We start from the raw sequence: 14,432 nt of genomic DNA on the forward strand, positions 1-14,432 counted from the left end.
TGTCTGTGTGCCCCTGCCTGGTGTTGTCCTCAACTAAATAAAGCTGAGCTTCAACCTTCCGGCTCTCATTAAGTGGTTTTAAAAAAAAAAATGGTGGTTAGGGCCTACTAACGGCTTCTGCCCCTCCCTGGTGTTGTCCTCAACTAAATAAAGCTGAGCTTCAACCTTCCGGCTCTCATTAAGTGGTTTTAAAAAAAAAAAATGGTGGTTAGGGCCTACTAACGGCTTCTGCCCCTCCCTGGTGTTGTCCTCAACTAAATAAAGCTGAGCTTCAACCTTCCGGCTCTCATTAAGTGGTTTTAAAAAAAAAAAATGGTGGTTAGGGCCTACTAACGGCTTCTGCCCCTCCCTGGTGTTGTCCTCAACTAAATAAAGCTGAGCTTCAACCTTCCGGCTCTCATTAAGTGGTTTTAAAAAAAAAAAATGGTGGTTAGGGCCTACTAACGGCTTCTGCCTCTCCCTGGTGTTGCCCTCAACTAAATAAAGCTGAGCTTCAACCTTCTGCTCCAAATTACCATTTTGAAAAATGCAATAGGCTTTTCCGGCCTACTAAAGGTGTCTGTCTGTGTGCCCCTGCCTGGTGTTGTCCTCAACTAAATAAAGCTGAGCTTCAACCTTCCGGCTCTCATTAAGTGGTTTAAAAAAAAAAAATGGTGGTTAGGGCCTACTAACGGCTTCTGCCCCTCCCTGGTGTTGTCCTCAACTAAATAAAGCTGAGCTTCAACCTTCCGGCTCTCATTAAGTGGTTTTAAAAAAAAAAATGGTGGTTAGGGCCTACTAACGGCTTCTGCCCCTCCCTGGTGTTGCCCTCAACTAAATAAAGCTGAGCTTCAACCTTCTGCTCCAAATTACCATTTTGAAAAATGCAATAGGCTTTTCCGGCCTACTAAAGGTGTCTGTCTGTGTGCCCCTGCCTGGTGTTGCCCTCAACTAAATAAAGCTGAGCTTCAACCTTCTGCTCCAAATTACCATTTTGAAAAATGCAATAGGCTTTTCCGGCCTACTAAAGGTGTCTGTCTGTGTGCCCCTGCCTGGTGTTGTCCTCAACTAAATAAAGCTGAGCTTCAACCTTCCGGCTCTCATTAAGTGGTTTTAAAAAAAAAAATGGTGGTTAGGGCCTACTAACGGCTTCTGCCCCTCCCTGGTGTTGCCCTCAACTAAATAAAGCTGAGCTTCAACCTTCTGCTCCAAATTACCATTTTAAAAAATGCAATAGGCTTTTCCGGCCTACTAAAGGTGTCTGTCTGTGTGCCCCTGCCTGGTGTTGCCCTCAACTAAATAAAGCTGAGCTTCAACCTTCTGCTCCAAATTACCATTTTGAAAAATGCAATAGGCTTTTCCGGCCTACTAAAGGTGTCTGTCTGTGTGCCCCTGCCTGGTGTTGTCCTCAACTAAATAAAGCTGAGCTTCAACCTTCCGGCTCTCATTAAGTGGTTTTAAAAAAAAAAATGGTGGTTAGGGCCTACTAACGGCTTCTGCCCCTCCCTGGTGTTGTCCTCAACTAAATAAAGCTGAGCTTCAACCTTCCGGCTCTCATTAAGTGGTTTTAAAAAAAAAAATGGTGGTTAGGGCCTACTAACGGCTTCTGCCCCTCCCTGGTGTTGTCCTCAACTAAATAAAGCTGAGCTTCAACCTTCCGGCTCTCATTAAGTGGTTTTAAAAAAAAAAAATGGTGGTTAGGGCCTACTAACGGCTTCTGCCCCTCCCTGGTGTTGCCCTCAACTAAATAAAGCTGAGCTTCAACCTTCCGGCTCTCATTAAGTGGTTTTAAAAAAAAAAATGGTGGTTAGGGCCTACTAACGGCTTCTGCCCCTCCCTGGTGTTGTCCTCAACTAAATAAAGCTGAGCTTCAACCTTCCGGCTCTCATTAAGTGGTTTTAAAAAAAAAAAATGGTGGTTAGGGCCTACTAACGGCTTCTGCCCCTCCCTGGTGTTGCCCTCAACTAAATAAAGCTGAGCTTCAACCTTCTGCTCCAAATTACCATTTTGAAAAATGCAATAGGCTTTTCCGGCCTACTAAAGGTGTCTGTCTGTGTGCCCCTGCCTGGTGTTGTCCTCAACTAAATAAAGCTGAGCTTCAACCTTCCGGCTCTCATTAAGTGGTTTTAAAAAAAAAAATGGTGGTTAGGGCCTACTAACGGCTTCTGCCCCTCCCTGGTGTTGCCCTCAACTAAATAAAGCTGAGCTTCAACCTTCTGCTCCAAATTACCATTTTAAAAAATGCAATAGGCTTTTCCGGCCTACTAAAGGTGTCTGTCTGTGTGCCCCTGCCTGGTGTTGTCCTCAACTAAATAAAGCTGAGCTTCAACCTTCCGGCTCTCATTAAGTGGTTTTAAAAAAAAAAATGGTGGTTAGGGCCTACTAACGGCTTCTGCCCCTCCCTGGTGTTGTCCTCAACTAAATAAAGCTGAGCTTCAACCTTCCGGCTCTCATTAAGTGGTTTAAAAAAAAAAAATGGTGGTTAGGGCCTACTAACGGCTTCTGCCCCTCCCTGGTGTTGTCCTCAACTAAATAAAGCTGAGCTTCAACCTTCCGGCTCTCATTAAGTGGTTTTAAAAAAAAAAAATGGTGGTTAGGGCCTACTAACGGCTTCTGCCCCTCCCTGGTGTTGCCCTCAACTAAATAAAGCTGAGCTTCAACCTTCCGGCTCTCATTAAGTGGTTTTAAAAAAAAAAATGGTGGTTAGGGCCTACTAACGGCTTCTGCCCCTCCCTGGTGTTGTCCTCAACTAAATAAAGCTGAGCTTCAACCTTCCGGCTCTCATTAAGTGGTTTTAAAAAAAAAAAATGGTGGTTAGGGCCTACTAACGGCTTCTGCCCCTCCCTGGTGTTGCCCTCAACTAAATAAAGCTGAGCTTCAACCTTCTGCTCCAAATTACCATTTTGAAAAATGCAATAGGCTTTTCCGGCCTACTAAAGGTGTCTGTCTGTGTGCCCCTGCCTGGTGTTGTCCTCAACTAAATAAAGCTGAGCTTCAACCTTCCGGCTCTCATTAAGTGGTTTTAAAAAAAAAAATGGTGGTTAGGGCCTACTAACGGCTTCTGCCCCTCCCTGGTGTTGTCCTCAACTAAATAAAGCTGAGCTTCAACCTTCCGGCTCTCATTAAGTGGTTTTAAAAAAAAAATGGTGGTTAGGGCCTACTAACGGCTTCTGCCCCTCCCTGGTGTTGTCCTCAACTAAATAAAGCTGAGCTTCAACCTTCCGGCTCTCATTAAGTGGTTTTAAAAAAAAAAAATGGTGGTTAGGGCCTACTAACGGCTTCTGCCCCTCCCTGGTGTTGTCCTCAACTAAATAAAGCTGAGCTTCAACCTTCCGGCTCTCATTAAGTGGTTTTAATAAAAAAAATGGTGGTTAGGGCCTACTAACGGCTTCTGCCCCTCCCTGGTGTTGTCCTCACCTAAATAAAGCTGAGCTTCAACCTTCCGGCTCTCATTAAGTGGTTTTAAAAAAAAAAAATGGTGGTTAGGGCCTACTAACGGCTTCTGCCCCTCCCTGGTGTTGCCCTCAACTAAATAAAGCTGAGCTTCAACCTTCTGCTCCAAATTACCATTTTGAAAAATGCAATAGGCTTTTCCGGCCTACTAAAGGTGTCTGTCTGTGTGCCCCTGCCTGGTGTTGTCCTCAACTAAATAAAGCTGAGCTTCAACCTTCCGGCTCTCATTAAGTGGTTTTAAAAAAAAAAATGGTGGTTAGGGCCTACTAACGGCTTCTGCCCCTCCCTGGTGTTGCCCTCAACTAAATAAAGCTGAGCTTCAACCTTCTGCTCCAAATTACCATTTTGAAAAATGCAATAGGCTTTTCCGGCCTACTAAAGGTGTCTGCCCCTCCCTGGTGTTGTCCTCAACTGAACAAAGCTGAGCTTCCACATTCTGGCTTTCGCCCTATACTATCAGATATTAAACTGCATTTGGCCTACTAGTGTGGTTAGGCCCTTGAAACAGTGTCTGCTGCTCTTGGGTTTGCTACTCCACTGAACAAAGCAATGCCGCCTGTTTAGTCCTGTTACCAATTTTGAACTGCATGTAGCCTACTTTATTCTTTGGCCCTATATCTGTTTCCTCCTCATCCTGCCCATTGCCCAGCCACTGCTAAATGAGTCTGCTGGTACATTGACCTAGACCACTACATTCCCCTTGTACTCTACACAGCCAGAATCTGTCCCTGCTGAAAGTAAGGTTCCCCTTCCCGCATGTTATACCACCTTACACAGGGACAAAGAGGAAGGTGCAGATGAAAGTGCAGGTTCCTTCATCAGGTGGGGGGGCATACTCGTTGGCGACGTCACTGGCACAGGGCCCCTCAGAGTACGCAAAAGTGTCGCTGCTGGTGGGAGGCGCCCCCGCCATGCAAACACACCGCCGTACTTTGAGGGGCCCTGTGCCAGTGGCAATGCGAACGAGTGGGCCCCCCCCCTGCTTGCTCAGGATCACAGCACTTGCAACTTTTAAATACTTACCTTTCCCTGCAACACCGCCGTGACGTAGTCCGCATTTCCTGGGCCCACGAAAAACTTGAGCCAGCCCTACTCCCCCCACAACTTTCCCCCAATTCCCTATGCCCAACTATTATTATACAGTTAATTAAGATTGGCAAGCTTCAGAAACAAGAATGGATGTTTTTGGCATTAAAATGGGCACTGTAGGTGTTTTCCTGGCCTCCACTCACTGCCGACTATGCTTCCCCATTGACTTGCATTGGGTTTCGTGTTTCGGTCGATCCCCGACTTTTAGCGATAATCGGCCGACTGCACTCGACTCGACTCTGGACAAAATCGGGTTTCCCAAAACCCTACTCGATCTTAAAAAAATGAAAGTCGCTCAACCCTATCCACGAGGTTGCAGACCAGAAATAGAAGGAAACAAGATTCAAGTCACTTTGGGAACAAACGTTGAGATGATGTCACACCTGAAAGTAACAGCCGTGATATGAAGGTAATCAACCTTAGCACACATACCTTCTCCCACTCAGATTTAGAAATCCTAAAAAAAGGCCTCTCCTTTTCTCCCACTTCAGGATTAGATCTCTTTACTACAATGCTTTATCATCATACCGCTGAACAAAAAGTGGAGTAACACGCGATCAAAAAGACCGATATAAATAAACATGGTACCGCTGAAAATGTCATCTTGTCTCGCAAAAAACGAGCTGCCATACAGCATCATCAGCAAAAAATTAGAAAAGTTATAGCCCTCAGAATAAAGCGATGCAAAAATAATTTTTTTTTATATAAAAGTTTTTATTGTATAAAAGCTCCAAAACATAAAAAAAATATAAATGAGGTATCGCTGTAATCGTACTAACCCGAAGAATAAAACTGCTTTATCAATTTTACCACACGCAGAACGGTATAAACGACACCCCAAAAGAAATTCATGAATTGCTATTTATTATTCATTCTGCTTAACAAAAATCGGAATAAAAAGCGATCAAAAAATGTCATGTGCCCGAAAATGGTACCGATAAAAACGTCAACTCGTCCCGCAAAAAATATCATATGACTCTGTAGACCAAAATATGGAAAAACTATAGCTCTCAAAATGTGGTGACGCAAAAACTATTTTTTGCAATAAAAAGCATATTTTAGTATGTCACAGCTGCCAAACATAAAAACCCGCTATAAAAACTCACTATAAATAGTAAATCAAGCCCCCCTTTATCACCGCCTTAGTTAGGGAAAAATAATAAAATAAAAAAATGTGTTTACTTCCATTTTTCCATTAGGGTTAGGGTTGGGGCTAAAGTTAGGGTTAGGGTTGGGGTTAAAGTTAGGGTTAGGGTTGGGGTTAAAGTTAGGGTTAGGGTTGGGGCTAAAGTTAGGGTTGGGGCTAGAGTTGGGGTTAGGGTTTGGATTACATTTACAGTTGGGTTAGGGGTGTGTCAGGGTTAGGGGTGTGGTTAGCGTTATGATTGGGATTAGGGTTAGGGGTGTGTTGGAGTTAGGGGTGTGTTGGGGTTGGGATTAGGGTTAGGGGTGTGTTCGGGTTAAGGGTGTGGTTAGGGTTATGGTTAGGGCTGGGTTAGGGTTGGGATTAGGGTTAGGGGTGTGTTGGGATTAGGGTTGGAGTTAGAATAGGGGGTTTCCACTGTTTAGGCACATCAAGGGCTCTGCAAACGCAACATGATGTCCTATCTCAATTCCATCCAATTCTTTGTTGAAAAAGTAAAATGGTGCTCCTTCCCTTCTGAGCTCTGCCCTGTGCCCAAGCAGGGGTTTACCCCCACATATGGGGCATGAGCGTACTCAGGACAAATTGGACAACAACGTTTGCAGTCCAATTTCTCCTGTTACCCTTGGGAAAATAAAAATTTGGGGGCTAAGAAATCATTTTTGTGGGAAAAATTTAAATTTTTTATTTTTACAGCTCTGTGTTATAAACTTTAGTGAAACACTTGGGGGTTCAAAGTTCTCACAACACATCTAGATAAGTTCCTTGGGGGGTCTAGTTTCTAATATGGGGTCACTTGTGGGGGGTTTCTACTGTTTAGGTACATCAGGGGCTCTGCAAACGCAACGTGATGCCCGCAGACCTGTCAGGGAGAGACTAGGTGAGCGAGAGCTAATAACCCGGGCCCCTGCAGTTTCCCTCAGACTAGGGAAATCCTGACTGACCCTCTACCTGGAGTTTACACTGAAGGTGTGCATGTCCAGGCCTCGAACCTCACCCTGTCTCCTGAGCTCAGCCCTAGGCTGAAACCTCCGCACACCACCCAGTGAAGATGTTATTCCCCAATACCCATAGTTAGCACAGACAAGGATAAAGGAAAATATACACCACGCCGCCGTCACTCAGGAATACACTATAAATGTGCAGGGCAATATAAATACAAATATAGGAAGGAGTAAATAAGACAAAGGAAAATACACCACCAGAAACGAATCTCCAACCACCATCTCCTCACCAGACCGAGATAACAACGCACAAGACAGAAGCTATAATCGGTGACGCCCAAAGATCAGGAGAACTATTTAAAGGCAGTGGGCATGGCCCAGCTTCCAATCCAAGGACCAGGCAAATTAACCCCGGAACAGCTAGACAAATTCTAGCAGATGCCAATGAGCAAATAGTGGTCAAAAGCGGAATTACCGCTGTCTGTCGGACGACCTGGTCTGAACAGCGTCCGACATGACAGTACCCCGCCTTCTACGAGGGACCTCAGGGCCCTCACGGCTAATAGGACCTGGCTTGTCCGGATGACGGCAGTGAAACAACCTGACCAGCCGGTCAGCATGAATGTCCGAGGCTGGTACCCAGGACCTCTCCTCAGGCCCATAACCACACCAATGTACCAAGTACTGTAAAGTGGGACGCTCTACACGAGAGTCAACCACCTTGGAGACTTCAAACTCCAAATTACCATCCACCAAGACTGGAGGTGGCATAGGCGCCGCGTCCACAGAACCCACCACCTTCTTTAGAAGAGACCTGTGGAACACGTTGTGTATCTTATACACCGTAGGGAGCTCCAATCGGTACGCTACTGGGTTAATGACGGCGGTGACCCTAAATGGACCAATAAACCGTGGACCCAATTTAAGGGATGGTATTTTGAGTCTTATGTTTTTTGTGGATAACCACACCCAGTCATCCACACTCAGGTCCGGACCTGGCACACGCCTACTGTCAGCCACACGTTTGTACCTAGCACCCACACTCAACAGGCACTGTTTAACTCTCCTCCAGACTGATGACAATTGTGCTCCTAACTGGTCCTCCTCCGGAACGCCGGAAGAGCCCCTCTGACTCAAGGTACAAAATTGAGGATATAGCCCGTAAACACAAAAAACCGGAGACTCCCCAGACGACTCCTGGCGGTGATTATTGATGGCAAACTCAGCCAAAGGAAGAAAGGTAGACCACTCCTCCTGGTTATCAGAGACAAAGCAGCGTAAGTACTGTTCCAAATTTTGGTTCATACGCTCAGTCTGACCATTTGACTGAGGATGAAACGCCGAAGAATGAGACAACTTGATCCCCAGCCGTGAGCAAAACGCTCTCCAAAATTTTGCCACAAACTGAGACCCCCTATCAGACATGATGTCAGACGGAACCCCATGAAGTCTGACCACCTCCTGCACAAATACTTGGGCCAGAGTCTTAGCATTAGGCAACGCAGGCAAAGACACAAAGTGCGACATTTTAGAAAACCGATCAACAATCACCAAGATGACCGTGTTTCCAGCTGATGAGGGCAAATCAGTGATGAAATCCATGGAGATTTCCGTCCATGGCTTACTAGGTACCTCAAGAGGAAGTAGTGTGCCAACAGGACGGGAGCGAGGCGTCTTAGCCCTAGTGCACGTGGTACAAGCTGACACGTATGACACCACGTCCTGTCGGATCTTGGGCCACCAAAACCGATGTGACACCAACTCCAAGGTACCTCTAACCCCTGGGTGACCAGCCAGGACAGCATCATGATGCTCCGCCAAAACCTTTAGGTGGAGATGAAGCGGTACAAAAGATTTGTTGACGGGAAGCTCAGATGGTACCTCCTCCTGAGCCTCGGCAATCTCAGCCTCAACCTCGGTAGTGAGAGCCGAAACCACAACACCCTTTTGGAGGATGGGTACTGGATCTTCCCGAGGTTCTCCCCCCGGAAAACACCTGGACAGAGCATCCGCCTTAGTGTTTTTAGACCCCGGTCTGTAAGTGACCACAAAATTGAACCACGTGAAAAACAATGCCCAGCGAGCCTGCCTGGGGGACAGACGCTTGGCAGACTCCAAATACAGCAGATTCTTATGATCGTTAATAACAGTTACGTGATGTACCGACCCCTCCAAGAAGTGTCGCCATTCCTCAAAGGCCAACTTAATTGCCAACAACTCCCTGTTGCCGATATCGTAGTTACGTTCGGCGGGTGACAGTTTCTTGGAGAAATAAGCGCACGGACGTAAACCACTCAAAGATGAGCCTTGAGATAGTACCGCCCCCACACCTACCTCAGACGCATCGACTTCCACAACAAAAGGTTTTGATACATCTGGCTGCACAAGAATGGGGGCTGAAACAAAACTGTTCTTAAGAAATTCAAATGCGCGCACCGCAGCCTCAGGCCAAACTGAGAAATTGGTACCCTTTTTAGTCATGTCAGTTAGCGGTTTAGCAATGATGGAAAAATCCTTGATAAATTTCCTATAGTAGTTAGAAAACCCAAGGAACCGCTGAAGTGCTTTCAGGTTATCAGGACGTTCCCAACGCAGCACCGCCTGCACCTTAGCGGCATCCATTTTAAAACCAGAAGCAGACACAATATAACCCAAGAAAGGCAACTCTTGAACAGAAAATACACATTTTTCAAGTTTAGCATACAGCTTATTCTCTCTGAGAAGCTGTAACACCTGCCTGACATGATCTAAATGAGTATCACGGTCGCAAGAATATATGAGAATGTCATCTAGGTACACGATAACGAATTTCCCCAAAACATGCGAGAACACATCATTGATGAAATGTTGGAACACTGCAGGTGCGTTAGTCAACCCAAACGGCATCACCAAATTTTCAAAATGACCCTCAGGGTTATTAAAAGCCGTCTTCCACTCATCACCTTGACGGACTCTTATGAGGTTGTACGCCCCCCTGAGGTCAAGCTTGGTAAACCACTTAGCACCTGCCACCTGGTTGAACAAATCTGGTATCAGAGGCATAGGGTATGGATCACGAACCGTAATCTGGTTCAACTCCCTGAAATCCAAACACGGGCGTAATCCGCCATCTTTCTTCTTCACGAAGAAGAACCCTGCTGCCACCGGCGAGGATGACGGCCTGATGTGCCCTTTGCTCAAGCTTTCAGCAATGTAATCTTTTAACGCTTGTCTCTCCGGTCCAGAGATGTTAAACATCCTTGCTTTAGGCAATTTGGCCCCTGGTTTAAACCTGATAGAACAGTCATAAGGACGATGTGGCAGCAACTCTGAACAACCCTTCTCAGAGAACACATCCACAAAATCCTGAAGTGACTCCGGAACGCTTGAAGTCACTGCAGCCACACATGTGGCCAGGCAATTCTCCTGGCAGAACTTGCTCCACCGAATTATGTCCTGAGTTTTCCAGTCAATTACCGGGTTGTGTATAGACAACCAAGGAAAACCCAAAACCACCTTAGCAGGAAGATTCCTGAGCACCTTGCATGTAACCCGCTCGGAATGTAGACCTCCAATGTGGAGTTTCACCTCAGCCACAAATTCAGTAATCTCCCCCTGAGAGAGAGGAGCAGCATTGATGGTGACCACGCGGATAGGATGAGACAGTTTTTCAATCCTAAAACCTGCTGTGCGCGCAAACTCCTCATCAATGAGATTTGTGGCTGAACCACTATCCACAAAAACAGTAATTGGCAGCTCACTGCCAGCAACAAAAACCTTAGCAGGGAGCATGCACTGAGAAACCACCATGGAGGATATACATAAGCACAGACTGGTCTCCTCCACACCCTCTGAGCTTAGAAGTTTTCCGCCGTTACGTTTTTCTTAGGCAGCAGAGGACAGATGTTAATAAAATGACCCATTTTACCACAGTAAAAACAGGCTCCCTGCTTCCTGAGCTCAGGGACTGGATGCTTCACATGTGACACCCCTGCGATTTGCATAGGCTCCGTGGGCTCACCTGCAGCAACCTCACGTGAACCTAAACCCTCTCCCATAGGTGGTGTCACATGCTCCCCCTGACGCAAACGGTGATCAATGCGGACAACCAGACTCATGGCGGAATCTAGAGAAGCAGGAGTCTTGTACATCAGAAGGGCTTTTTTAACCCTTCCCGAAATCCCATGTATAAACTGACTCCGCAATGCTGGATCATTCCATTGTGTATCGATCGCCCAGCGACGAAAATCAGAACAGTAATCCTCTGCAACTCGCTCCCCCTGGCGAATAGAGCGTATCTTAGATTCTGCTAGAACCATTTTTTCAGGTTCATCGTAGATTTTCCCAAGACAAGAAAAAAAACTCTCCACAGAGTCAAATGCAGCAGAATCAGATGGCAAAGAAAACGCCCATGCTTGGGGATCCCCACTCAACAATGACAACACCAGGCCCACACGCTGATCCTCATTACCTGAAGATATCGGGCGCATACGGAAATATAGTTTGCAAGCTTCACGAAAAGAAACAAATTTACTGCGTTCCCCAGCAAATTTTTCAGGCAAAGGAAATTTAGGCTCAGCAACTCTTCCTGTCGCTCCAGCTTGCACATTAGACACTGCTAGTCCCTGTTGCTCTACTGCCCCCCTCAACTCAGTGACCTGTAGGGACAGCGCCTCCAACTGGCGGGTTATGGAAGTCATGGGATCCATGACAAAACACAAAAAAAAGAAACCCCTTTTTTTGTGTGTTGTTGGGCCGATTATAATGTCAGGGAGAGACTAGGTGAGCGAGAGCTTATAACCCGGGCCCCTGCAGTTTCCCTCAGACTAGGGAAATCCTGACTGACCCTCTACCTGGAGTTTACACTGAAGGTGTGCATGTCCAGGCCTCGAACCTCACCCTGTCTCCTGAGCTCAGCCCTAGGCTGAAACCTCCGCCAACCACCCAGTGAAGATGTTATTCCCCAATACCCACAGTTAGCACAGACAAGGATAAAGGAAAATATACACCACGCCGCAGTCACTCAGGAATACACTATAAATGTGCAGGGCAAAATAAATACAAATATAGGAAGGAGTAAATAAGACAAAGGAAAATACACCACCAGCAACGAATCTCCAACCACCAGCTCCCCTCACCAGACCGAGATAACAACGCACAAGACAGAAGCTATAATCGGCGACGCCCAAAGATCAGGAGAACTATTTAAAGCCAGTGGGCATGGCCCAGCTTCCAATCCAAGGACCAGGCAAATTAACCCCGGAACAGCTAGACAAAATCTAGCAGACGCCAATGAGCAAATAGTGGTCAAAAGCGGAATTACCGCTGTCTGTCGGACGACCTGGTCTGAACAGCGTCCGACATGACAAGACCATTCCATCAAAGTCTGCATTCCAAAATGCCACTTCTTCCCTTCCAAGCCCCGACATGTGCCCAAACAGTAGTTTTCTCCCACATATGGGGTATCAGCGTACTCAGGACAAATTGCACAACAACTTTTGGGGTCCAATTTATCCTGTTACCCTTGGGAAAATACAAAATTGGGGGATAAAAGATCATTTTTGTGGAAAAAAAATGATTTTTTAATTTTCTCGGCTCTACATTATAAACTTTAGTGAAACAAATGGGGGATCAAAGTGCACACAACACATCTAGATAAGTTCCTTAAGTGGTCTAGTTTCCAAAATGGGGTCACTTGTGGGGGTTTCCACTGTTTAGACACATCAGAAGCTCTCCAAATGTGACATGGCGTCTGATCTCAATTCCAGCCAATTCTGCGCTGAAAAGTCAAACGGTGCTCCTTCCCTTCCAAGCTCTGCCATGCACCCACATATAAGGTATCAGCGTACTCAGGACAAATTGCACAACAACCTTTGGGGTCCAATTTCTCCTGTTTCCCTTGGGAAAATAAAAAAATTGGGGGAAAAATATCATTTTTGTGAAAAAAATATGATTTTTTATTTTTATGGCTCTACATTATAAACTTCTGTGAAGCACTTAGGGGTTCAAAGTGCTCACCACAGATCTAGATAAGTTCCTTTGGGGGTTTACTTTCCAAAATAGTGTCACTTGTGGGGGGTTTCCACTGTTTAGACACATCAGGGGCTTTCCAAATGCGACACGGCTTCCGATCTCAATTCCAGCTAATTTTGCATTGAAAAGTCAAACGGAGCTCCTTCCCTTCCGAGCTCTGGCATGCGCCCAAACAGTGGTTAACCCCCACATATGGGGTATCGGCGTACTCAGGACAAATTATACAACAACTTTTGGGGTCCAATTTCTCCTGTTACCCAAGGTAACATAAAACAAATTGGATCTGAAGTAATTTTTTTGTGAAAACAAGTTAAATGTTCTTTTCTTTTAAACATTTCAAAAATTCCTGTGAAGCACTTGAAGGGTTAATAAACTTTTTAAATGTGGTTTTGAGTACCGTGAGGGGTGCAGTTTTTAGAATGGTGTCACACTTGGGTATTTTCTATCATATAGACACCTCAAAGTGACTTCAAATGTGATGTGGTCCCTTAAAAAAAATGGTGTTGTAAAAATTAGAAATTGCTGGTCAACTTTTAACCCTTATAACTCCCTAACAAAAAAAAATTTGGTTCCAAAATTGTGCTGATGTAAAGTAGACATGTGGGAAATGTTGCTTATTAAGTTTTTTCTGTAACATATCTCTGTGATTTAAGGGCATGAAAATTCAAAGTTGGAAAATTGCGAAATGTTCAAAATTTTTGCCAAATTTCCATTTTTTTCACAAATAAATGCAATATCAAAGAAATTTTTACCACTATCATGAAGTACAATATGTCACGAGAAAACAATATCAGAATCACCAGGATCCATGCAAGTGTTCCAGAGTTATAACCTCAAAAAGGACAGTGGTCAGAATTGTAAAAATTGGCCCTGTCATTAACGTGCAAACCACCCTCAGGGGTAAAGGAGTTAAGGAAAAAAATTTTTTCGTTTAAAATGATAACTTTATGCATATTCACTTCTTGTTTAGTGCAATATCCCTCACATATCATCAAACCCTCATGATTCACATTAAGGCTATGTGCACATGCTGCGGATTAGGCTTAGGAATTTCTGGTGCGGATTCTGCCTCTCCTGGCAGAAAACGCACCTGCGTTTTTTTGTGCGATTCCGCAGTGTTTTTTTGTGCGTTTTTGCTGAGGTTTTCTTGCGGATTTGCTGCTTTTTTTACCCCTGCGGTTTTCTATAATGGAATGCATACAAAAACGCTGCAGATTCACAAAAAAGAAGTGACATGCTACTTCTTTTAAACTGCAGCGTTTCCGCAGCGGATTTTCCGCAAAGTGTGCACAGCATTTTTTTTTTCTCATTGATTTACATTGTACTGTAAATCAATTGCAGATCTGCAGTGTTTCTGCACTGCAAAAAACGTTGCGGATCCGCAGAGAATCCGCAACGTGTGCACATACCCTTATGCATTTTTTCCCTTCCTCCTGCCTGTTCTTCACCTATCCTTTTCCCATTCATTTACATAGCACCATGCCTCCCTTATATTATAGAATATTTTTTGTTTGCCCCTGTATATATTTACATACACTATGTTTATTATTCAATTGGCACTTTTTTCTCTTTTTTTCCTTATTTTATTAGCATACTTTAATTCCATATACCACATTTAATCATGGCCTTTTTACAGATCTCTCACCACACATCACCCCCCTTTTTTCCTTTTTTGGCAGTTTACCTTTACCATTTTCTTTCCATGGCTCATGTATTATTACAACAGCCAATAGATATTCCTCTTTTTTTGTTCTTATGTTTTTTTCATCACTTATCCACGGAGTGCGCACGCACTCTAATAGTGTCTGTGT

Source organism: Ranitomeya variabilis, chromosome 7 (assembly GCF_051348905.1).
Source record: "Ranitomeya variabilis isolate aRanVar5 chromosome 7, aRanVar5.hap1, whole genome shotgun sequence".
NCBI lineage: Eukaryota > Metazoa > Chordata > Amphibia > Anura > Dendrobatidae > Ranitomeya > Ranitomeya variabilis.